This window comes from Vombatus ursinus, unplaced genomic scaffold, assembly GCF_900497805.2.
Source record: "Vombatus ursinus unplaced genomic scaffold, bare-nosed wombat genome assembly UNPS02014778.1, whole genome shotgun sequence".
Lineage (NCBI taxonomy): Eukaryota > Metazoa > Chordata > Mammalia > Diprotodontia > Vombatidae > Vombatus > Vombatus ursinus.
The window spans coordinates 367162-393744 of NW_020954556.1; the positions used below are offsets into that span (position 1 = coordinate 367162).

Here is a 26583-nt window from a genome sequence, read left to right on the forward strand (position 1 = left end):
ATGTGAAAATATGTTTAATAGGAATGTATATGTATAGCCTATATCAGATTGTGCACTGTCGTGGGGAGGGAGGGGGAGAAAATTTTTAAACTCAAAAGCATATGGAAGTGATTGTTGATAAATCAAAATAAATTAATTTTAAAAAATGAATAAAAATGGCTAATAGGGAATTGATAACATATGGAGAGAGAGAGAGAGAAAGAGAGAGAGAGTACAACAAAAACACCTGACTGCCCTTAATGAATGAATTAACTGGCCCAAATGAACAATACTCTAGAGCAGGGGTGAAGAACCTTTCCTCTGAGGGTCACAGGTTCCCCACTCCCCCTGCTCTAGGGTACCAAAAGAACTAGTAATGTGAGTGGCTTAAGAACTAGAAAAAAGAAAGAGATACCAACCACAGTATTTGAGGATAAATGTCTTGATTTTTCAGAAAGGGAAGTGAATAATCTACAACCTACAGGACAATGAAGTGACTTCAAATCCTTGGAAAAATCAAGACTTTTGTCAAAGAGATGATTAGTAAATTATTTTTAAAAGGAAGAAGCAATAATCACAGAGAATCAGCATGGCTTCAACAAGAACAGGCTAGGCCAAACCAATCTTTCCTATCTTTCTTCCTTTCTCTCACTGGGGTACTAAAACTGGCATACCAGGGAATGCTGTCGATAAATATCTGATAATATTTAGGAAAGATGGAGTGATGTAGGCTACACAACAGTACAATTAGATGACCTCAAAACTTGCTGAAGGCAGAGCTCAGAGAATGAAAGTCTCTGAAGAAGTACCCTCAGGATCTGTGTTTTGGCTTGGTGTTAACATCTATTGGTGACTTGGACAATGGTACTGATATCATGCTTTTCATATGTGCAGATGATACAAAGCTGAGAGATGATCAAAGCAGATGATACAAACACTTAATATGCTGAGAGTCATGCTAAATGAAGTTTTACACCTGGGTTCAAAAAGCTGACCTTAAAGTACATGATGGGGAAAGCTTAGTTATTACACAGAATGTTGATTGGGGATTTTAGTGAACTACAAAATCAATTATTCAGTAGTAAGTCATGGCAGTAAAAACTCCAGAAATGATGCTATACTCTTCTCCAGCTAGACAGCAGCTACAATACTGTGTGGAGTTCTGGGTTCCCCATTTTAGGAAAGAAAATGAAAAACTGGAGGAACATTCAGAGGGCAGAAAATGGTAAGGACCTCTAGAGTAAATGCCATTATCATTCAACAAGCATTTATTAAGTACTTACTATAAGCCAGGCAATGTGCAAGGAGCAGGGAATATAAACAGGACAGTCTCTGCCCTCAGTGAACTTACATTCAACCAGGAGAAAGACAGATCTCACCCTCAGAGAATTTATATTGTAAAAGGGCGAAATAACATTTACTGTTCCATATGAAGATTCATATGAATCAATATGAGCATCAGTTAAAGGAAATGGGGAATTTAACTCCGTGGAATCTCTTGGAGAAGATACAGTTATCTTCAAATATTTTAAAGGCAATTATGTGGAAGAGCAACTAGCTTTCCAGTTGGCCTCAACATGCCTACACTGGGGTAAGCTCATCACTTGAAATCTCATCATCTTGGAGACAGATGCAGCTTAGATACTCAACACCATCATTTGTCTGTTCCCCCTGATTGGAGGATTAGAAAGCTGAGAAATGATCTCCTCCCAAGGCCTTCCTTTATAAATAGCTAAGATTTCTCTAGCTTCATTTACCATCTCAGCTATTCAGCTTGTTTTTGAATCCAGGAACAGTGTGCCTGTTCCCCCTCTTTCAGCTTCCTTTTGTGCGTAGTTTCCCTAGTCTCCCTCTCATTTACATGTTTCCCTCCCATTAAGTTGCTCCTTGAAGGCAGACACTTTGTTTTTCAGATTTATAGCCCCACAGCTAAGCACAGTGCCTGGCCCTTAATAAATGTTTACTGACTGATGACAAAATAGTTTGTCCCATAGATCTAGTTTTCTATTTTTTCAGTAGTACCAAAAGGTTTTTGATGATTACAGCTTTATATTATTATTGTTTGAGATCAGGTAATGTTATGACCCTTCAGCTTTGTCCCTCTCCCTCCCCCATTTCCCTTAAGATTCTAGACCTTTTGCTTCTATAATATAACTTTACTGTTTTATCTGTCCTATAAAATAAACCTTGGTAGTTTAGGGTAGTCCTAAAATTGTAAATTAGTTTAGGTAATATACTAATTTTGATTACCTTGTGTGGCCTAACCATGAACATTGAATTTCTAGTTAAGGTTTCTTTAATTTCTATAAAGTTTTATTTTGTTGTTGTTTAGTCATTCATCACCCCATTTGGGGTTTTCTTGGCAAAGATATTGGAATGGTTTGCCATTTTCTTCTCTAATTCATTTTACAGATGAGGGAACTGAGGCAAACAAAGTTAAGTGACTTGCTCAGGGAACTCAGAAGATGAGTCTTCTTGACTCCAGGCCCAGCACTCTATCCATTGCTTCACCTAGCAGCCCTGATAGTTTTATAGTAGTATATAAATTCTGAGTATACTGGAGGTTGAATCCAGATATTTTATGTATTTTGTAGTTATTTTAAATGGAATTTTTCATAATGTTTCCCCATCAACAAACATTTAATCAACAATAAAAACAATCCCTACTCTCAAGGAGTTTACATTTAACAGCAAAGATGAACAAGTAGATATAAAATACATACAAAAGAATGAATACAAATAAATATAAAGTAGTTAAATACAAAGTAGAGGGATGGGGAGGACAAGAATGGCTTTATAAGCTGCACTCATCTTTGTTTAAACAAATAGGTTATGTAGGACGAAGTAAGATGGAGGAAACAGGAATGACAATGAGGTTGGAGGTCAAGGTGATTGGGACAATGGTGGTAGCCTCTACAATATTAGGGAAGTTTTTTTTTTTAAAGTAACATTTTCATGGTTTAGTTATATAACAATGCATCAAAACATCTGTACAAATCAATACCTAGGTTGCATAAGTGGCTGTTGCTTTTTCCATCAGTTCTTTGGGTTATTAGAGCAACTTGTTAGTAAGTCTTAAAAATAAAAAACAACCAGGTAACCTTCTGCATTACTTAAGTGTATCTAAGGCATGGTATAACATAAACTTCCATCAGATGTAGCTAGTTTAACTTCTGAATAGACACTCAAATAGCAACACCACTACCACCATAGTTTCTACCCATTTAAGTCTTACAGCCGTTTGAATGCTATCTGCAATGTTTTAAGGAGGTGGGAAAGAAGAGGAAGTATGAATAATATATGGAAGGTAAAGAGAGAAAAAAACCCCACGGGTACTTTGGGAAGAGGGGACTCAAGCCAAAATTGGGCTGTACTAGCCTGAACATGATATTGTTGCAGACCCAATATCTGATAACCGCATGATAAGCTCATCAGCAATTAGCTGTTTCATGATCTTACTGAGTACATATAGCTGTTGAGGCGGATTGGTAGTCCTATGCTGTGATCTGTATTGTATTTTCTGAAACGGAAGGTTAGACAATTTCTTCATAAGGTCTATCCTTCCCACGTAAGACAAAAATGCACCAATATATGTTTATCCTAACTGGGTTCTGTGATTGTCAAATAACTGGTAGCGATATTGCACACAGCTGGATCCAATCTGCTCCCAAATCAGCTTGCTGCCCATTCTGGATCCTCATCCACCATTAGAAACTGAACAGTCCCAGTCCAACTGTCTATTCCCCACCCCTTTTACCCCCACCTCCCTTTCACTTCCTCCTACCTCCACAAGGAAGTCTGGAAAAGTGGAAGATTTGACAGGAAAGATACCAGGTTCTGTTTTGAGCATACTGATTTTGAGATGCCTATAGGATATACAATTTTAAACGTTCAAAAAGCAGTTGGTGTGTGCATGTGTATGAATGAATGAATTATCTATACAGAGATAACTGAACCCAGGGGAATGGGTTGAGGTGGTTGGAGAAAATTAAGCAGAGACTATGAAGAAGGTGATCAACTATGTCGCATGATGCAGACAGGTCAAGAAGGATGTGGATTGAAAAAAGACCATTAGATTTGAAGATTAAGAGATCACTGATAATTTGAGACAGCAGTTTCAGTTGAGTGATGAAGATGGAAGTTGGACTGCAGAGGGTTTAGAGGGGAGAGAAGTAGAACCACCAAGCATAGAGGGAAAGAGGGATATGAGGAGAACAACATCTAGTGGGGAAGTAGATCAAGTGAGGATTCTTTGAGGATGGTGTGTTTTTTAAGATACAGGTGTTTGTAGGCAGCAGGAAAGAAGCCAGTATATAAGAAGAGATTAAAGATTAGACAGAGAAGGGATGATACTGGGAGTTAAGTGTGAAATGTAGAGGGACTGAACACATTTTCATCAGAGACAGTATTGTCACGTCAATAAGCATTTATTAAGTAATATTTTGTGTGGAATACTATTGAGCTATAAGAAATGATGACTTCAGAAAAACCTGGAAAGACTTGTATGGTCTGATGCTAAGTGAAGTGAGCAGAACCAAGAGAACGTTGTACACAATAACAGCCACACTGTGCAATGACTAATACTGATAAACCTAACCCTTCCCAGCAATACAAGGATCTAAGACATCTCCAAAGGCCTCATGATGGAAAATGCTATCCACATCCAAAGAAAGAACTATGGAGTTTGAATGCAGATTGAAGCATACTATTTGCTATTTTTTCTTCTTCTGTTGAGTTTTGTTTCCTCTTTCTGGTGGTTCCTCCTATTGGTTCTAATTCTTACTTACAACATCACTAATGTGAAAATATGTTTACTAGGAAAGTACATGTATAGCCTATATCAGATTGTGCGCTGTCGTGGGGAGGGAAGGGGAGAAAATTTTTAAACTCAAAAGCATATGGAAGTGATTGTTGATAAATCAAAATAAATTATGAAAAAGATTTTTAAAATTTTTAAAAAAGTAATATTCTGTGCCAGGCACTATGCTTAGTCCTGGCAAAAGGCAGGCAAAAACAACTCCTGCTCTCAAGGAGTTCACAATCAAATAAGGTACGAAACATGCAAAAAACTATGTACAAAAAGCTATATGCAGGAGAAATGGGAAATAATTAATAGAGGGAAGGCATTAGCATTAAGGAAAATCATGAAGGGCTTAGAAGTCTAAAAGATGGAGTTTTAGCTGAGATTTGAAGGAAGTCAGGGAAGTCAAGACTCAGAGATCAAGATTCTAGGTATGGAAACAGTCACTGAAAAGTCATGGAGTCTGAAGCTGGAAGAAAACTGGAAAGGTAGGAAGGGGCCAGGCAATGGAGGGCTTTAAAAACCAAACAGATTTTGTATTTTTTTCCTGGAGTTTATTGAATAGGGTGGCTGACATGATTAGATCTGCATTGGATATTATTTTGATAGCTGAGTAGAGATGTAGACAAGACTGGAGAGACTAGAAATAGTAAGAACAACCAGAATATTACTTAAAAAGTCTAGGTAGGAGTGAGGTGATGAGGGCATGCACAGGAGGGAGCCAGAAGACAACTGGATAAAGTGAGATGAGGAGGGAGAAGGGGCAGCTCATAGGGAATGGCTTTGAAGAATCTGCTGGAGCTTGTACTCAGCTCACACAGCCTTTGAGGACTCAACGTTACTACTATGCTAAAATGAGACACCACTGCATTTTTTACTGTCTCTTATGTCTAGAATGTTTTCCTTCCTCATCTCAGTTAAAATTCTACCTTCTGCAGGAAGTCTTTCCAGGTCCTTCTTAATGCTAATGCCTTCCCTAAATTATCTCCAAATTATCTTGTCTATATTTTGTTTGTATCCCCAATTACACTGGAAATTCTTTGAGGACAGGGGCCATTTTTTACTTTCTTTGTATTCCCAGTGTGCAGAATACCTGGCATATAGTAAACACTTAATAAATGCTCAGTGACTTGATATGACACTACACAACGATATCTGCAGAGGGTTGTTGTTTCTAAATTGTTAACATGTATCACGTAGTTATTATTGCATAATTATACAATAGTAACGTAAGTAAAAACTGGTTGAACTTAACTAGATTTCATTTTAAACTCAATCCATCTTATATTAAAAAATCAGATTAAAATTTTATTTGTGGTTAATTTTTAATCTAAAATTTCTGATAAAAATTTAAGTCTCTAAGTGAAAAGAAAAATACACCATAAAATCATGTTGTCACTGATTCATTCTATGAAAAGGTTATCTGTGAAGATTTTCTTTAAAAAAAAAAAACCAAAAAAACAAAAAACAAATTTGTAAATTATCCTAAAAAAAAAATCCTAAGAGTCTAATGATGAATTTAAAATGCCAGTGTCCTTACTTCATTATTAATAAATTAGATGATACAATACCACAAGTAAAAGGGGGAACATACATAATCAAAATTTCATTTGCCAGTCATTTTTATTCAAAGAAATGCCATTTTAATTTTTTAAAATGTCTTATTGTAAATCTATTTTGTACTTACATTTCTGAATATATCAAGTCCTTTGGAGAGGTAGAGATCTATAGAGTGGAAAGAAGGCTGGATTTGATGTTAAAGGGATTCCTTGGTACAAATCCCAGTCTAACCTGTGTAACTTTGGACAAGTAACCTCTCTGTGACTCAATTTATTCATCTATAAGATGAGGTGGTTGGACTAAGTAACCTGTAAGATTCCTTTTAGCTCTCAATCTACGATCCTAAGGTTAAATTCTAACAGTATTATGTGAGAACAAGTATTATTGACTTACTTTTAGTGCCTTGCAGTGTTGCAGGCATTTAATAAATATCTGTCAATTACTTCTAGAGAAGGAAAACAACGATTCTAAATAGGATATTTTTTTGGTCCAAGGTATTCTGTTCTTTCTCTGGCACTTCACCAACAATACACCAAGGTGACAGATCTGTTATGCCACTAACTTCCACAGGTAGGGTTAGGTAAGGTTCTTTGCAGTTAAATAAGCTCACCAAAATATCTTTTCTATTCTATGATTTGTCAATGTATAAAGGGAGCAGCAGACCAAAGCTGGCCCACAGTGATAAAAGACTGCAGACACTCATGGAAATTGACAGTCACCGACTCCTGTACCCTAATGAACAGGGAAAGCAAACTTACCCTGAATTACAGAGCAAGTAAGTATCTCAGACAGGTTCTGATTCCAAGATTCCAAGCTCTGCATGGTCTACTCACCATGCCATGTTGCTGCTAGTTCTAGGCACATTTTTTTTTAATTAAAAAGATTTTTTAATTACATTTGGGCAGAGGAGGAAGGCCTTGGTGACAGGGATGAGGAAGAGCTTGCTGGAGTTGGCCTTTCCAAGATGGGAAAGAGGGTGGAAATTGATCCCACAGCAAAGCTATCAATTGTAGGCTGAACAAAGGGACCAATCTGGGCTAAATTAGGGCCCTCTAGGACTCAGGGTGAGGAAAGGACCCTGAAGAACACCTTGATCTGGTCATTTGTAAACTTCCAGCAACTGTCATTTTGTTTCAGGATGACAGGTTGAATGACAAATCACATATGTACAGTCTTACATTCTTTAGAACATGAAGTGTCATTAAAATCAAATATTATAAAAAAGAAGTAAAAGACTTTATGCCATTCCTTCAATAATCAGATCTGAGTTTTGTCTACAGTAGGGGGATAGTAGTTTGTGTTCCACATAAATGATAAAAATTTTCCACAAAATAGAATCTAACCTCATAGCAATAAACTTTGCCAAAGTATTGAGAACAATATGCTGTATCATTATCACATGGAAGTATACTGTCAGTAATTCAAATAGATCTGTCAAAAAGAAAGGCACTAGACACGAAAAACTTGTATAGATTAAATTACTAAGCACTCCTTAAAAAAATAAAGAACCTAAATAGCTGGAGGAATGTTTGGTGCAGATGCCAATACAATAAAAATGACGATATTACCAAAATTAATTTATAGTTTTAGTGTTCTATCAAATTACCAAGGGGATACTTTATAGAACTTGATAAAATAGTAACAAAATTAATTTGGTTAAAATTGAAAATCTAGAACATCAAGGAAAATGATGAAAAGAAGTAAGGATGAAAGGGGGGTAGTACTTCTAGACCTCAAAATATATTATAAAGCAGCAGTCATCAAACCATCTGGTATTAGTTAAAGAACAGAGAGAGAGATCAATATAACAGCTTAGACAAAGGAGATTCAGAAAAAATAGAACAATAATCCAGTGTTTGACAAAAGAGAAAACATAAGTTACCTAGGGAAAAACCTTTCAATTTGATAAAAACTGCTAGGAAAACTAAAAAGTAGTCTGGCAGAAATTAAACTTAGATAAACATCTTACACCACATTTTATAATATATTCCAAATGGATACATGACCTCAATGTTAAAGATCATGCTAAAAAAAAATTAGAAGAGAAACACATCATACACCTCTTGCAGCTATGGGTAAGAGATATATTCTTAACTAAACAAGAGATAGAGGCATTTATGAAAGATAAAATAAGGTAACTGACCAGTTGGAACTGAAAAGCTTCTGCATAGACACATTAATGCATCTAGGATAAGAAGGGAAGTGGTAGAAAGAGGAAAAAAAAAATCTTTGCATCAAATTCTCCTGATAAGGGATATCTAAGATATATTTAAGATATAAAAACAAGTAATAAATATATTTAAGACTAACAAACATTCTCCAATAGGAAAGCAAAGGATAAGAACAAAGAGTTCTCAAAATATGAATTGCAAACTATTCACAACCACATGGAAAAATGCTCTAAGTCACTAAAGAGAAATGCAAATCAAAACAACTCTGAGGTTTCACATCACACCCTGAAAATTGGCAAAAATGACCAAAAAGAAAAAAAAAAGGCAATAGTTAATGCTGGAGGGTCTGTGGAAAGATAGCCACACTAATATACTGTTGGTGGTGCAGTGAAGTGGTACAACCATTTTGGAAAGCAATTTGGATGACAAAAACATCCACAGCCTCTGAACCATAAATTCTAATCCTGGGTTTATATCCCAAAGAAGCTATCCATAAGCAAATTCCCCATGTACTATTTCATAGCAGCACTTTTCTAATAGCTAAGAATTGGAAAAAAGGTAGACACCCATCAACTGTGGAATGGCTAAGCTGTGGTACATCAATGGAACGGAATACTACTGTATGTATGAATGATGTGTGATGAATACATGTAAGCATGGTAAGATCTATACTGACTGATGCAGAGTAAAGTAAGCAGAGGCAAGAAAAAAGGCAAGAAAACAATATACATAGAAATTATAACAATGGAAGTGGAAAGGACACAGCAAAAAAATCAAAAGTAAATGTAACAAAACTATAAAGATCAGGACTTAAATGAAGAGATACGAGAAGAGAGCGTCAACCCTAAGCCTATGTGGAGGTAGGAGGTCCACAGGTGTTACACATTGAATATGTTCTTGAACTTTTTCAATGTATCTTTTAGCTGTGCAGACTTCTTTTCCTCTCTAAAAAAATACTATTTGTTATATGGGTTGGCTCTGAGAGATGGAGGAGAGGAGATTCATGGAATATTATGGTGATAATAAGAAATAGAAAATATCAAAAACATTTAAAAAAATTTTTTTTAAAAGAAAAGGCACTAGGAATTCTGAATTAGAAATGACTTGTATATATGTTTTAATTAAGTATACCTAACTGGTAAAATTCATTCAGAAAACAGATTTTTGAAACAAAATTTCTGTTGTTCACAGAATCTGAACCTACAACTATGCACATGCTTTAAACCCAAATCACATAATTTTAAAGATGGAAGGAAACTTATAATCTTTGTCTCCCTCACTTTAAGATGATATGGAGGCCCAGAAAAAATGCTTTAGTCTTACTATGGCATCTATATAGGCAGTCATTAGTTGTTTTAATTAAAATGTGTCCAATCATAACTTTGAATCTTATGCATATTGCTAATTTATAAAATAGGATTTTGAAGATTTGTTTCTAATGTTGAAAGAAAAATTTAGAAAGAATTCTTATGCTATAAGGACAGAAACAGAAAAGTTCAGTTTCTTACAAACATGCAATGCTAAGCTGAACAGTAACTAATATAGTAAGGGAAAATTAGTAAAAAAAAATTTTTAAATCTTCCAGTAAAGGGGAGAAATTTCTGCAATGTATCATCAGATTAACTATTCTCACCTAGTTCTCTAGAAATTTTACATTTCTGAGCCCTATTTCTAAAGCCAGACACAGCCTTTATTCTAACAGCTATTATTTTAACACAAAAACAGTCATTATTAAAAAAATTAGTAGCCCAAATAGTTACTGGTTAAACAAAGTGACATTTGGTAAACAATAACTGATTTTAAAAATGCTATTCTTATTTTATCCACACATTGGATAATGTCATTGGAAATACTCAAAGAAAGCTGACAATGATTATCACTGTTTGATATCTATCAAGATAAAAAAAAGATAAAATACACTATACTTGTTTTAAGCAAATGATTCATTCAGTGGGAAAGTGGATTACATTGTGACCTCTACTGGTTCCCTCCAACGCTAATATTTTATAATTCTATAGAATGTTTTATAAATAAGCACTAGATTTGGAAACAAAGAGAGTTGGCTGGGTTCTGCCATTAGTTACTAGCTGTAAGATCTTGGTCAAATCATTTAACTTCTCAGGGTCTCAGTTTTCTCATTTGTAAAATGAGAGGACTGGACCAGATAATCTCTAGGTGTCCTTTCAATTCTTATTTCTGTGATTCTGTGAAATAAAGATCCAAAGAAAGAACATTTTTTTTTTGGTGTTGTAAAGATTCAAAAGAAAAACCTCTAAGTCTCTCTCTTCACTTTGATTCAATTCGAGAGCTACTTATTCAGTGCTAGGATGTGCCAGCTACTGTGCTAGGAGATGGAGATAAAAGAAAAAAACCACAAGTCCTTGCCTTTAATTCTCTTGGGGGTAGGAGATAGTAGGTAGTGTAGAACAGCATATACATATAATGCAAAACATGTTTAAAGTAAATACAAATGGGAGTATGGATGCTAGCAACTGACCGACTCAAGATAGACTTCCTATAGATGACATCTGAACAAAGCTTAAAAGTAAGGGTTCTTAATCTAGGATACGTGAACTTGAAATTTTTTATAACTATATTTCAATATAATTGGTTTCCTCTGTAATCCCATGTATTTTATTTTATACATTTAAAAAATTATTCTGAGAAAGGGTTCATAGGCTTGCTAGACTCCTAAAGGAGTCCACAACACAGGGAAGGACAAAAGGAAGCTAACAATATATGAAGGGGTCAAAGAGTGAATTCCAGGCAAGGAGATCATTGTGCAGAGGCACAGAAATAGGCTATAGAATGTGATGCATGAGGAACAACTAAGCCAGTTTGGCTAGTAAATAAAATACAATGGATAGAGCACTACTGAGTTTAATCTTGCCTCAGATATTTATTACCCTGCATTATCTTGGGCAAGTCACTCAAGGTCTTTGTGCCTCATTTTCCTCATGGATAAAATGAGCATAGTAACAGCACCTATCTGACATGATTATCAAGAGGATCAAGTGAAATAAAATATGTAAAATGCTTTATTAACTTTAAAGTCATCCTCCCCCTCACCTCCTTTATTTAATAAGCCAAACACAGGCTTTTATCCTAGACCTAGAGCTTCTTGAGCACATTCAGACCTGTGCTTTAGAGATACTGATTTAGCAGCTGTGTAGAACAAGGTTTGAGGGGCAGCTAGGTGGCGCAGTGGATAGAGCACCGGCCCTGAAGTCAGGAGGACCTGAGTTCAAATTGGCTTCAGACCAAACACTGGATACGTACTAGCTGTGTGACCTTGGGCAAGTCACTTAACACAGATTGCCTCACTAAAAAAACAAAAACAAACAAAAAAACAAAAACAAAAAAAAAGAACAAGGGTTGGCCAAATTTGATTCACCACCTGCTTTTGTGAAGCCAGTGAATAAGAATGGGTTTTACATTTTAAAATCAAGTTTTATTGTATTTCAAAACATTCTTAGCCCTATGATCACAGTTTGTAGACCCCGGTATAAGGAATGGATGGAAAAGATTAGAGATTTGAGGCAAGGAGACCAATTACGACATAAAGTGTTGAAAAGTCCTGAAAAAGTGGTAGCTATATAAGTAGAGGTAAGAGGCCAGATCCAAGACCTATTTTGGACTTGGCAACTGAATGAATACAAGAGGTAAAAGAAAGTGAAGGGTTAAAATTGGGACTGAGGTTGCAAATCTAAATTAGGAAGGATGATAGTAGCACCAATAGAAAGAAGGAAGTTAGGATGAGGGATAAGGTTTTAGGGAAAGAAATGAACTTCTATTTTGTACATGTACAGTTTGAGATGCCTAGGGCAGATTCGTATGGAAATATCAATTGGTGACAACGAGTTGGAGCTTAATAGACTTATGGATATCTAGATTTGAGTGTTATCTGCATTGAGAAAAATAACTCAACTCATGGGAACTGAGGAGGTCACTAAGGTAAGAAGGTACAGAAAGAAAAGAGAAGAGGACCCAGGACAAAGACTTGGTACACAAATAAAGATCTATCAAAGGAGACTAAGGAGAAGACAAATAGGAGAACCAAGAAAATGTAATGTCATGAAAACTCAGCAGAGTATCCAGCAGGAGAGAACCCCAAATGCTGCACTATTTTAGAAGACTGAACCAGAAGCTTCTAAGTTTCTAAGCATGGCAAAAAATAAAAGCAAAATCAAAGGAGTAAAGCATTCTGCCTTATAGTGATTCCTTAATACTATACTGCACCTCTATTAAATATAAATAAATTCCATTCACCAACCCAAGATTTAGTAGCCATGACATCCCTTCCCTACCCCCAGTTGGTTTTCAGATTCTCTGGAATTCTAAAGCAGGAGGAAGGGAATAATCATTTATATGGCACCTACTATGTTTCAAGCACTGTGCTAAGTGTTTTTATAAGTTATACCATTTGATCCTCACAAGTCTTCAAGGTAGGTGTTACAATTATCTCCATTTTACAGTTGAGGAAACTGAGACCAACACTGGTTAAGTGATTTGCCTAACGTCATAAAACTATTAAGTTTCTGAGGTCATATTTGAACTGAGGTCTTGCAGATTTCAGTTAAGAGCTAAGACAATTCCAAAAGACAGTATGATGGAAAACGCTATCCACATCCAGAGAAAGAACAAACCAGCTTATAAATCAGAGAACTTGAAAGAGAAGCAGTTTGAAGTAGTAGATGGAGAGAGCTAGCTTTAATGCTAGCCTGTATCCAGGAAGACCTGGATACAAGTCTTACCCTTGGCATATACTGGTTGTGTAAGACTGGGCAAATCATTTAACTTAGAGCTCCTGGAAATTCCCTTGGACTAAGTTTTGGAGAAGATGACAACTTGCATCGGTAGCAAGTTCCCTCATCAAGAAGTTTCCAAGGGCCCCTAATATAGAGGAAGATGACTATGTATTAATTTGGAGGATTACTCTTTAATAAAACTTTCAACCAATCAATCAATATTTATTAAGTGCCTATGTGCTAGGCATTATGCTAAATTCTGGAAATACAAAAAAAGGCAAAGGATAGGCCCTAGACAGGACTTCAAGGAGCCAAGATGATGGAGTAAGCAGTAAATACCTGTAGCTTTCCCATATTCACCTACAAACAACCATAAAATAGTGCTCCAAAACAAATCCTGGGACAGAGGAGCCAGAAGAAAGATGTGGTAGAGCAGTCTTTTAGCCTGGGAGACTTGGAGGATCAGCAAGATAGGTCTATCTCACTCCCGTAAAAGGGGAGCACGCCAGGAAGCACACCAGCAAGCCAGCAGCAAGCCTTACCTTAGCAAAGCAGCAGGCGATCCCCAGCCCCAGTGTGGTGGAGCAGGCAAATGCCCAGGTCCCTTCCATGTGCCTTAGCATGGCCAGGGGAACCAGCAGACTCCAGCTCCCAGAACCATCAGGCACTTCAGTGTAGCCCCCCAGAGGGCAGGGTCTTGTGGTACCAGACCTCCACGTGCTTCAGTGCAGCCCAGGGCAAACAGGCATCCTCCAAGGGGTCAGACCTCCACATGCTTCAGTGTAGCCCCGGAGAAATGCAAAAAAACCCCACCTGGCCTCAGCACACACCAGACACCACCACGAGGATCCCCAGCTCAGCACCGGTTAAAGTGCCAGAGCCCTACAGCCTCCAGCAGCGCCAGCCACCTCCCACCCCACTCTCTCAACAGAGCACCAGATATAAGGGTCCCCATGGGCCTCGAGCCACTGATATAAGAAGCCTGAGACAGAGCCCCTTCCACCCTGGGAGCAGATATCAAATTTAAACAAAAGGGAAAAAAAACAAAACAAAACAAACAACAACAACAAAAAAGAATCTGACCATAAAAAGATATTAATGTGACAGGGAAGACCAACATACAAACTCAGAAGACAACAATGTCATAACACGTATGGGCAACCCCCCCCACAAAAAACTGGGAGTCTCAAGCCCAGAAAGAACTTATGGAAGAGCTCAAAAATCATATAAGAGAGAGAGAAGAAAAACTGGGAAATGAAGTGAGAGTGGTACAAGAGAGCTATGAAAAAGACTCTACAGCTTGGAAAACTGCTTAAAAAAGCAGAATTGGCCAAATGGAAAAGGAGATACAAAAATCCACTGAAGACAACAAATCCTTAAAGAGTACAATTGGCCAAACAGAAAAGAAAGTACAAAAACTAATTGAGGAAAACAATTAAAAGTCAGAATTGGGCAAGTAGGTGGAAGCTAATGACTTTATGAGACATCATGAATAAATCAAACAAATACAAAAGAATGAAAAAATGGAAGAAAATGTAAAATATCTCACAGGAAAAAAAACTGACCTGGAAAACACATCCAGGAGGGACAATATCAGAATGACTGGACTACATGAAAGTCATAATCAAAAAGAGGACCTGAATAGCATCTTTCAAGAAATTATCAAGGAAAACTGCCCTGATGTCCTGGAACCAGAGGGCAAAACTGGTATTGAAAGAATCCACTGATCACCTCAGCAAAGAGATCCCAAAATAAAAACTCGAAGGAATATAGTCAAATTTCAGAACTATCATATCAAGCTAAAAATACTGCAAGTGGACAGAAAGATAGTCCTTGCCCTCAAGGAGCTTACAAACTAATGGTGGAGACAACATGCAAACACATACATATAAAACAAGCTGTAAGATAAGAAGGAAATAAATGAAGGGTAGAAAGCACTAGAATTAAGAGGTGCTGGAGAAGGCTTCCAGTAGGGATTTAAAGGAAGCCAGTAAGGTCAGTAGTCAGAGTAAAGAAGGGAGGGCATTCCAAGCCTGGGGGACAGCCAGTGAAATGCTAAACTTAAAGATGGAGTATCTCATTTGTGGAACAGCCAGGAGGCCAATGTAACTAGATTGAAGAGTATCTGGGAGAAAGGTGTAAGAAAACTGGAAAGCTATGAGTGTAGGTAAGGTTATGAAGAATTCTGAATGCCAAACGGCATTTTGTATTTGTTCCTGAAGGCAATAGAAGTATAGTTTCCCCTACTCATCCACACCCCAAAAAACATTACCAGGCCTTAAGTCTATTTATTAGCTCAGTGGACAAAGAACTTCACCTTTTTAGGACCAAGTTTCTTCATTTTTAAAATAAGGGGTTTAGTAACTCTGAGGTACCACTTCACACTTACCAGATTGGCTAATATGGCAGAAAAAAGAAAATGACAAATGCCAGAGGGGATGTGGGAAAATTAGGACATTAATGCTGCATTGGTGGAGTTCCGACCTGATCCAACCATTCTGGGAGCAATTTGAAACTATGCCCAAAGCGCTATAAAACTGCTATAAAACCTTTGACCCAGCAATATCACTACTATGTCTATACAGCTAAGAGATTTTAAAAAATGGAAAAGGACCTATACATACAAAAATATTTACAGCAGCTTTCTGTGGTGGCAAAGAATTAGAAGTTGAGGGGATACCCATCAATTGGGGAATAGCTGAACAAGTTATGGTATATGATTGTGATGTAATACTATTGTGCTATAAGAAAGGACAAGCAGGATGATTTCAGAAAAACCTGGAAAGACTTACACAAATCAGGACAGCTAGGTGGTGCAGTGGATAGAGTACCTGCCCTGAAGTCAGGAGGACCTGAGTTCAAATCTGAACTCAGACCAAACATTTGACACTTACTAGCTGTTTGACCCTGGGCAAGTCACTTAACCCCAATTGCCAAAAAAAGAGAGAGACACACAAATTGATGCAAAATGAAGTGAGAATGAGAAGAACAATGTAACAGTAACAGCAATATTGTACAATGATTAACTGTAAATGACTGAGCTATTCTCAGCAATACATAAATCAAAGACAATTCTCAAGAACCTATAATAAAAAACACTATCCACCTCCAAAGAACTGATGGAATCTAAATGCAGATCAAAGCATACAGTTTTTTTTTTTTAATTTTATTTTTCTAGGTTTTTGGTCTGTTTTCTTTTACAACATGACCAATATGGAAATACACTTCGTGTGACTGCACAAGTAGAACTTTCATCAAATTGCTTGTCTTCTGAGTGAGAGGGGTGGGAGGGAGGGTGGAAGAAAATTTGGAACTCAGAATTGTAAAAAAAAAAAAAATTGTTTTTACATGTAATTGGAAAAAATAAAATATTAAATTAAAGGAAAAAAGAGGGGGGTTTGAACTAGAGGTTCTTTCCAATTCTAAAACTTTCTCCATAGGATTCTACATAATAGCATTCAGCAATGGATAGAGAGCTGACTTCAGAGCAGGAAGATAAGAATTCAAGTTCTGCCTTTGATATAGTTGAGTGGTGGAACACTGAACAGGCATATAACGCACTTTCTCCGTGTTTCAGGCAATTCTCTAAGATCATAATAGGCAGAACAGTTGTGGCTCTGCTTATTAAAAGTTAAGTAGTTTGCTAACCAAGTTTTCTATATTGATGAAATTACATCTTCAAGTTAAAAAATACTTACAAACAAAGGCATGAGTGACAAAATAACCTGTTACATCACGAAGGCTTTTAAGTTTAATTTGAAAACTGAATCTTTTAGCTATTTTGATTTGGAATATTATTCCTGCAGGGCAAATCAAAAAATTAAATGGGGGGGGGTGTAGGGTTGGGTAGGGGAGCAGTTCTAAAATCCACGGGACAAGTCTTAGAAAAAAAATTTTTTTAATCATTACAACTGAAAGACCCAACATATTATTATTTAAGAACATTAGGGGGCAGCTAGGCAGTGGAGTGGATAGAGCACCGGCCCTGGATTCAGGAGGATCTGAGTTCAAATCTGGCCTCAGACACCTAACACTCACTAGCTGTGTGACTCTGGGGAAGTCACTTAACCCCATTGCCTAGACAAAAAAAAAAAAAAAAAAAAAAGAACACTACCCTGGATTTGAGAATCAACTCTGACATTAACTACATAAACTTAAGACAATCACTTTGTGAGTTTCTTCATCTGTCAAAGGGGAATAAGGCTATTTGCTTTAATTATTTCACAAGACTATTATGAGATCAAATTTGCAAACCTTCAAAAGGTGAAATCCTCTAATCTGTGGTTAAGCATGGTGAAGAACATTTGGAGAAAGATCAAAGATACATAGCATGCCAGGAACATACTAAAAACTGTTACAGCAAGTGAAGGAAATGGACAAGAAGTGTCTGCTATAGATCACAACGCTGTCACAGAGGCAAGATATCATTCTGATAGGGGACTTCAAATACACAGACATCTGCTGAAGTTTCTCTAGACAATACAATAATAGCTAGCATTTATATGGCATGTTAAGGTTTGTAAAATACTTTATATATGTTAACTCACAACAACTCTGTGAGGAAGGTGATATTATTATCCCCATTTTTAAATAAGAAAACTGAGAAACAGTTTCAAGAGGTCGAGCAACTTTCTCTGGGTCACAAAGCTAGTGTCTGAGACACGACTCCAATTCAAGTCTTCTGCCGCCAAGTCTTGTCACTATACCACCAAAGCTCACCATGATAAATTCTTGATTGTGCACTGCTAAGAATTTTATCACAAGAGAGAAGAAAAGATGAAGGGAATGGTTATTCTGAACCTAACCTTTGACCAGTAAGGAAAGACAAATCAGTAAAGTAAAAATGATAGAAGCCTCTGTGACAGATTAAAAAGGGAATTACTGGTATCATTATCTGATGTGTCCTCAAGATGTTAAGAGAGTAGATTTTGATGAGACTGAATAAAAAGATAGGATTCTGTGGCCTGAGACTCAGAGAATCAAGAAAGATGGGAATGATTTCAAGAATGAAATTCTAAATATGTATTTTGCAAATTAGAAAAAAGGGGTTGATATATACGAAAAAAGGTGTCTCCATATCAATAAGATCAGATATTAAATTAATGTAGATACTTGTATGTTGAAGTTATTTTAAAAGTTTAAATAGTTGTAAATTTGTTTACATTTTACTTTAAGCTCATAATAAGTTATTTACAATTAAAAAAAAAAGTAACTATGCAAAAGACTGAATTAAGGGTATATAACTGAGTCCTGGCTCTGCGATCTCCATGGCACCCGTGAAGAAATCTGTGATGAAGGGTGGCAAAAAAAAAAAAGAAACAAGTCCTTAAATTTACCCTGGATTGTACCCATCCTGTGGAAGATGGGATTATGGATGCAGCTACTTTTGAGCAGTTTTTACCAGAACAAATCAAAGTGAATGAAAAGGCTGGCAACCTTGGCGGCAGAGTTATAACCACTGAGTGAACAGTAAGATAACCATGATGTCAGAGGTGCCATTTTCTAAAAGGTATTTGAAGTACCTGACAAAGAAATACTTAAAGATGAACAATCTTCGGGATTGGCTGCGGGTGGTGGCCAACAGCAAGGAGAGTTATGAATTACGGTACTTCCAATCAACCAGGATGAAGAGGAGGAAGGAGAAGGATTAAACCCTCGTTTTATATATGATCTTCAATAAAACTTGAACCCCTCCCCAAAAAAGAGTACATAACTGAGTACCATTACAAAGCAGTGACAATACTGTAAGAACAGTGTCAGGAAGGGGCACCTAGGTGGCCCAGTGGATAGAGCACCAGCACTGGATTCAGGAGGACCTGAGTTCAAATCTGGCGTCAGACACATAACACTTAATATTGCCTAGCAAAAAAAAAAAAAAAAGAATAGTGTCAGGAAAGCTGAAATCCAGAACAAGTGGAATATTGCTAAAAAATATTAACAGTAAAGAGGTCTTAAACCACCACCACCACCAAAAATTATGTGGGCTGTGGGGAAGTAGGAGAGGAATAATAGGGATGAAAAACCTGCTTTCTTGGAGAGGGAATAAGAAACAATGATACTGGAGGATCAAAAAAAAAGTAGTTACTAAATTTTAATTTTGCATCTGTTTTCTCTACCAAACAGAAAAGTCTTCAGACTGAGGACTAAATGAAAATAGTTAAGTAGCTAAAACCTCCAAGTAAGTAAGGAGATAAGAAGAAACCTGCCCTTGATAAGTTCAATTCACTTGGACTGGACAAACTATATACTCAGGATTCTGAAATAATTTGTAGCGGTGATGACTAAACAGTTACTAGTGATTTCTGAGACATTGTTGCAAATGAACAGGTGCATTAGGACTGCTAAGGGGCAAACTTCTCAATTTCTTTAAATGGCAAAAGAGATTCTTCAAACTGTATGCAGGGTGAGCCTGATAATCATTCCTAGTAAAATTCTAAAATGAATGGCTAAAAGGATAGTTTGAGAGCACTTAAGACAGAGAAGTAGTGATCACTACAAACCGTATGGTTTCACAGATCATATCATGCTGACCTCATTTTCTTTTCTGACAATGTTACTGGAGGAATAGAGTAGGGGAATGCCCTATGATATATAAAACCATAATAACATACAGATTTCAACAAGGTATTTGACAAAGTGATGATATCTTTGTGGATTATTGATTTAAAGTTGGAATGAATCTTTACAGATGAGAAAGCATATCCAGAGAGGTTCAGTGGCTTGCCCAAGTCCTCAAACTACAAACCCTTTCCATTGTACCATGTGGAGAGATAAAGATGGGATAATTGTAGAGTGAGAACTGGTTTAATAACAGAACCCAAAGAGTGGTGATTAATAATAAACAATAATCTAAAGAGAAATCTTTAGTGGAACACTACCAAACATAGCCTGTAGGCTTATCTTGTTCAGACATTTTTATCAACAACTTCAATGAAGTCATAATCATTCTTATTGAATCTGCAGTTAACATGAAGCCGAAAGGGTATATTGGAAAACAACTGGGATTCAAAAATAAATTCTAACAGACTAGAGCAATAGTGTGAGTCTAAGGAGATGAAATTTAACACTGTAAATTTAAAATCTTTCAGGTAGAAGAAAATCTATTGCACAAGAATGGAATGGGAGAGAGAAAAGGCTAGAACACACTTTATATGAAAGTTTTAGTGAACTGTAAAGCATAATATGAAAAAAGAGAATTATAGTCAGTTCTGCTATAACTCAACATATGCATTCCCCAAAAGTGCCAAGTTAGTAAAACTGCACAATAAAAACCACAGCCTGTAAGAAAAATGGGGCTGGGGCACAATGCTCAAAAACTTTGTCAGTGACACATAAAGAAAAGAATCTAATAAAAATTGGTAACAGTTTTATACATGTTAAATAGTTTAGAAATAAATAAATTCTACATTAAATAGTAGCAGGCCTCAGAAACTCAAGGCTTGGAGGCCTGAGGCCATGGCATAAGTCCAAAGGGATAAGGGTAGGAGTGAGGCTGGTACCCTTCTCTGCTCACAGTTCCTGCTGTATCACAAGACATACAATAAATATGGCACTTCACCTTAAAAAAAGTCCTTGAAGTTTGCTTATAAAAGTGGGTGTTGGAAAGGTTGCAGCTTTTAAATTATTGTGAAGTAGTGCAGTTTTCCGCATTCTTGTTCTTGTGGAAGAAATATTAAAGAAGAAAATTCAAAATCTGAGTTATACTCAAAATGTTCCCTGATACACCAGTTGCATTGGAACAAATTTGTACTTTCAAAACATACATTATAGCAGAACTATAATTTTTTTTAAAAAAAAGGTAATTTGATTTTATTTTAGGCTGGAAGGAGGTTATAGTTCCACCTGTTCTCTACCCTATTCAGAGTCTGAGATTTTCAATTCTGAAATTTTAAGAACAGTAATAACCTGGATAAGATCCCTAGGGTGAGAAGGGCACTCATGACAGTGAGAGGATTCAAAATCAAGTTCTATGAAGGGTAGTTAAAGGAAATGAGGACATATAGGCAGAAGAATATGAAGATTGAGGAGTGAAGATTTATTCTTTACCATCAAATATTTGAAATCATATGGAAAAAGGGTTATATTTATTCTGCTTGGCCATAGTGGAAGAACAAGGACCACTATTACTATGTGGAGGAAAGATTCAGGGCAGGAAGATTAAAGCTCAAAAAAAACTTAATAATTATCCAAACATGAAATGGGCTGCTACAATAGATAATGGATTCCTTATACCAGAGGAATCCAATCAGAGCCAGAATGATCGTTTGTCAGAAAAATTATAGCATAGATTGGATAGATGATGCTTAAGGTTAATTCCAAGATTTTGAAGGTAGGAAAAAGATCCAACAATCTTGTTGACTTTATTTGCCAAACCCTCATTATCAAGTTGATAGTAATCTCTGCTGTGGTTGGATTATCATGATCAAATACAGCAAATAATTCTCAAGGCTAATCTGTCTCCAGGCAATAAAAATGGTTCTTATTTACACAATGCTTTATATTTTATAAAGTGAGATTATCACAACAACCCCATGAGGCAGGTAGTCATTATTATTTCCCTTTGCAGCTAATTAAACTGAAGTTCATTGAGGTGAAATCATTTGCCCAAAGTCAACACAACTGATAGATGGCTGATCCAGAACAGAGCTAACCCAGTCACATAAATCTAGAAGGAGTAGAGCCAGGACCAGTTAAGGTTATAGGCCTCTTCTCATTAAAGCAAAGCAGTCATTCCCCAGGCTGGGAGAGGGGAAAGAATATGCACTTATTTACAGCATACTATGTGCCAGGCACTGTGCAAAGTGCTTTTTATAAACATCATCTCATTTGATCTTCACAACAATTGTGGGGAGGTGGATGCTGTTATTATCCTCATTTTACAGTCGAGGAAACTTAGGCAAATGGAGGTTAAGTGGCTTTGCCCAGAGTCATATAGCTACTTAAGTGTTTGAGGCTGGATTGGAACTTGGGTCTTCCTAATTGCAGACATAGCACTCTATTCATTGTACCACCAGTTACCTCTTTGGTCAATGAGATAAACTTGAGTGTTCACTTTGAAAGAGAGTTGCTTCCACTGACATAAAATTGTATAAATATGTATGTGTACTGATTCAGTTGTCCTAAAGTTCTTGGATTGGGGTGACCAAAGATGGCAGATTCCCTTTAGAAGCCTGATTTAAGATAGGTTCTAGTCCACTAATTAGAAGCCTAGAAAAATACTCCTTAAAACCATCTCTCAAAATGAACTAGAAAATCCTGAACACATCCTCCCTCTTCCAGTAATAATCCAAAAAACAAAAACAAAAAAAAACCCCAAACAAACTGACATGGCTAATGCAGAAATCTGTTTTGCATGATCATGCAAATTTGTAAATGGGTTTTTTCTTGCCTTCTTAATACACTGGGGAGAGAGAGAATTTGGAACAAAAATCAAATTGAATTAAAAAAAAAAAGAAGCTGGGCAGCTAGGTGGTGCAATGGATAAAGCGCTGGCCTTGGAGTCAACTAGCCGTGTGACCCTGGGCAAGTCATTTAACCACCCTGCCTAGCAAAACAAAACAAAAAAAAGAATACAAGTACAAAGAACGACATAATTGCTTACACTTTAATGGGAAGACAAATACATATAGAAAAATACACAGCATTAACAAAACTTAAACAAACACATGCAAAGTAATTAAATACAAGGAGGGCAATTGAGGGAGGGGAGATTTTATGGAAAGTCATGCAGAAGATGGTGCTTGAGCTATGTCTTCAAAACTGGGATTCCAAGAGGCAGGGGTAATGAAGGAGTGTGCATTTCAGGTAAGGGAGTCAGCCAATGCAAAAGCCTATGTGAGGAATAAGGTGTGGCTGGATCCAAGTGTGCGGGAGGCAGGGTAACATCCAATGAGGCTGGAAAGACAGGTTGGGATTAGGCATGTAGGGTTTTAAGAGTCTAGATAAAACCATTGAATTTGAATGAGTGAGGAAGTCATGTTGTCAGATCTGCACTTACAGGAAAATTTCCTTGGCAGCAAAGAAAGCAGTTTGTAGGATGGACCAGAGTGGGGAATAGATTTGAAGCTGGGAGACCAATTAGGAGGCTGCTGAATAAGTAATGAGGACCTAAACTAAGGTGGTAACTGTGGATAGAGAGAAAGGGTCAGATGAGAGGATGTTGTAAAGACAGAAATCTGACAAGATCTGACAAATGAGTGGATTTTTGGGGTGAGGGGAAAGTGAGTAGCCCAGGGGTGAGGAGTCAAGGAGTTCAGGTTACAAACCTGGGAAACTGGAAGGAAGCATTTGATGCAACTGAGAAGTCTGAAAGAAGGGAGGTTTTGGAGGGGAAGATAATGAGTTAGGTTCTGGCTACACTGAGTCTGAGATGTTGCCTGGGTATTCAATATGAAAAGTCCAATATGCAATTGGTGTCGTGATGGGACTGGAGCTCAGGGAAGAGACTGGGCTAGATATATAAATCTCCGAGTCATCTACATAGAGGTGATAATTAAAACCTCTAAGAGGAGAGGAGATAGGAGGGAAGGAGAGAGGAAAGAGAGAAGAGGGCCTAGAATACAACCTTGGTGAACACCCACATTTAGGAGGTATGATGTGGCTGATGAGCCAGCAAAAGAATCTAAGGAGTGATCAAGAGAAACAGGAGAGAGTATATCCAGGACAAATGAGTTGTCAACAGTGTCAAGTGCAGAAGACAGGTCAAGAAGGAAGACTGAGAAGACCATCAGATTACTGTTAACTTGCAAGATAGCAGTTTCAGTTGAATGAATTTGGAAGTCAGATTGTAAAGGGTTGAGGAGTCTGTGAGAGGACAGGAAGGGGAAGTAGTATAGACAGGTGGCCTTCCTGCTATTCCTCACAAGACACTCATCTCCCTTTCACTGGCTGTCCTCTCATGCATGTTACGTTCTCCCTATTACCTCCTACTTTTCTTAGCTTCCTTCAACTTCCAACTAAAATCTCACCTTCTACAGCAAAGGTATCAAGCACAGGGCCTCTCAATAATGTAGGCCTTAGCCAGATTAAAATGTAATTGGGAAATGTTTAACAAAATAAATAAAAAATTTTAAAACACAGAAATTGTCAATATGTGGTTTTCTAAGTCAGTATGTGCCCTTAGGGATCCTTAAGTACAGTTTAGTTTCTATATGGGTTTGATAATATTATTCTCTAGGAAGCAAAACATCAAATCTCAAATTTCCTGATTCCCCCTTAATTTTAGTGCTTGATTAACCACCACCTTTCTATAGCTGATTTGTACATCATTGTTTGCATGTTGTCTCTCCCATTAGACTATAAGCTACCTGAGAGTGGGGGCTGTCTTTTGCCCTTCTTTGTATGCCCAGTACTTAGCAGTGCCTGGCACATAGCACATGTTTTAGGACGCATTTACTTGAGAGAGGACCTTTAGGATGACAGGGTCTGATAAAGGTTTTTAAGGATGTTTGAAGTCACTGATTCTATGCTTTTCTGATAGCATAAATTAAGCTTGGGCTTCAAATAGTAAAAGCCAGACAGAGAAGAAAAAAAAAAGATGTAAAGATCATAGATGTAAAGTTAGAAAGGACCTTAATACATACCCCTTCAAGTCCAATACCCTCATTTTACAAATAAGAAGTCAAAAACTGTTCAATGGTAAAAAAGGAGTGACAAAACCCTCATTAGGACCCCCCCACCCCATGTGGAATCCAATATTCATTCCACTTCTGAAACTATTTCATGCAAAATTCTTATTAAAAAATTAGCTAAGAACAGGAGAAGGTAAAAACATTAACTCTTAAAAGAAGCTAAAGCTATAGCAAATATGATCCACCTATCTATCTGGCCTTTGGTTAAACAGTGCTGGAGGTTCTTAAAAAGCAAACTAAATCTTATATCTAAATCAGACAACATCCTTTTGGAATGCAGAAATAAATCTAAAAAAGTCAGGAGTCACTGAGAGATGAATAAAAAACTGTACTAATCAAACGTAAGACATAATTTTTGAAAACTGGGAGAAATACACAGAAATTTTTAAAAAATCAATACAATATAAGGAAAATAGGGCCCTTTTCTTACTATTAAAATAAACTGATGATATATTATACTTATTTTAAGGACCTGGCAAGTATTTTTAAAAATGACTTGGGGAATGTGAAAAAATTTAGAACTCAAAATCTTATAAAAGTGAATGGTGAAAACCGTAAAGCTTTTGAGAAAATCCTGTTCCCCCTCTTTTCATAATCCTCAAGCCTTAATCTATATATACCTTTCAGCTACAAACCCAACTCAAACTTTCCCGCAGATTTGCTCGGTTTAACTCCAAAATCCTTTCCACTATGCTACCACACACTTCAAACCACTTAATTTAAGTCACCTGATCGCACAAAAAGACCATTAGATCAGAGTTTGCAAACAACCACGGAATTGTAGCCTTCCTTTAAATTCACCACAGCTATAAGGTAAATGAACTGCAACTCCCTCTTTCCAAAGAAGTAGTTATTTTTTCCAGTATGCCTGGTTCCCTAAACTACCAATATCAACTTTCTCCCAGTCCCCTTTTAAGAGTTTTAACCAGTGTGTTTTCAGAGAGGAATTACTATTTAATTAACCATAAAGTTAATTCAAAGAATGATTTTTATGTTTATGGTTCAACTTCTGAAAACATACATTTTTCTCCTTTGTTGGGGCAATACAATGTTCTCAGCTTCTGAAGTTCTGAAGCAAAACATCAAATCCCAAAGAAAGATCTGGAGATACAGAAAATATAGCTATATAAACTTATGAAATTTTGATTATGAAGTTATAAAATTAATCACAAATGAATAGAATTTTAAATGCAAATAACTGAACGGGAGTGGGGAACCTGCTGCCTGGAAACCACATGTCGCCCTCTAGGTCCTCAAGTGAGGCTCTTTGACAGAATTCAAACTTTACAGAACAAATCTATTGTGGCCTGGAGGATGCACGTTCCCCACCCCTGGAATAAACTATGCAAATAAATGAAAATGGAATGAAAACATAGAGGTATGGGAAGGATGGGAGTGGGGTCACTTAACAATGCAATGCTACAAAACCCAATTGGTCATGCTAATGTAGTAAGGAAATATGTAGGATGTTGCTTACACATCTTATGCATCTAAAGTGCTCCTCCTCCATCTCGGCATTGTTCCTCTTCTCCAGATTTAAAATTACAGAACAACACACTTTGCAAATGAATTACCACAAGTATATTTAAAAGTCAATGAAAATGAGAGGTCACACATACATACAGTTGCATTGCCTACTACACTGGTTTCTAGGTGATGCCTAACAAATGATGTTGTTCTTGATCTTACACTAA

General features: G+C 36.9%; 1 protein-coding gene and 1 pseudogene across 1 annotated transcript in view; one reads left to right on the top strand and one right to left on the bottom strand.

Annotated features, from left to right (window-relative positions):
* The window catches only part of XPO7 (exportin 7), a 99174-nt gene that overhangs the window by 68095 nt on the left and 4496 nt on the right, over positions 1-26583 (bottom strand). The window lies entirely within an intron of this gene.
* LOC114045418 lies at positions 18527-18910 on the top strand (annotated as a pseudogene).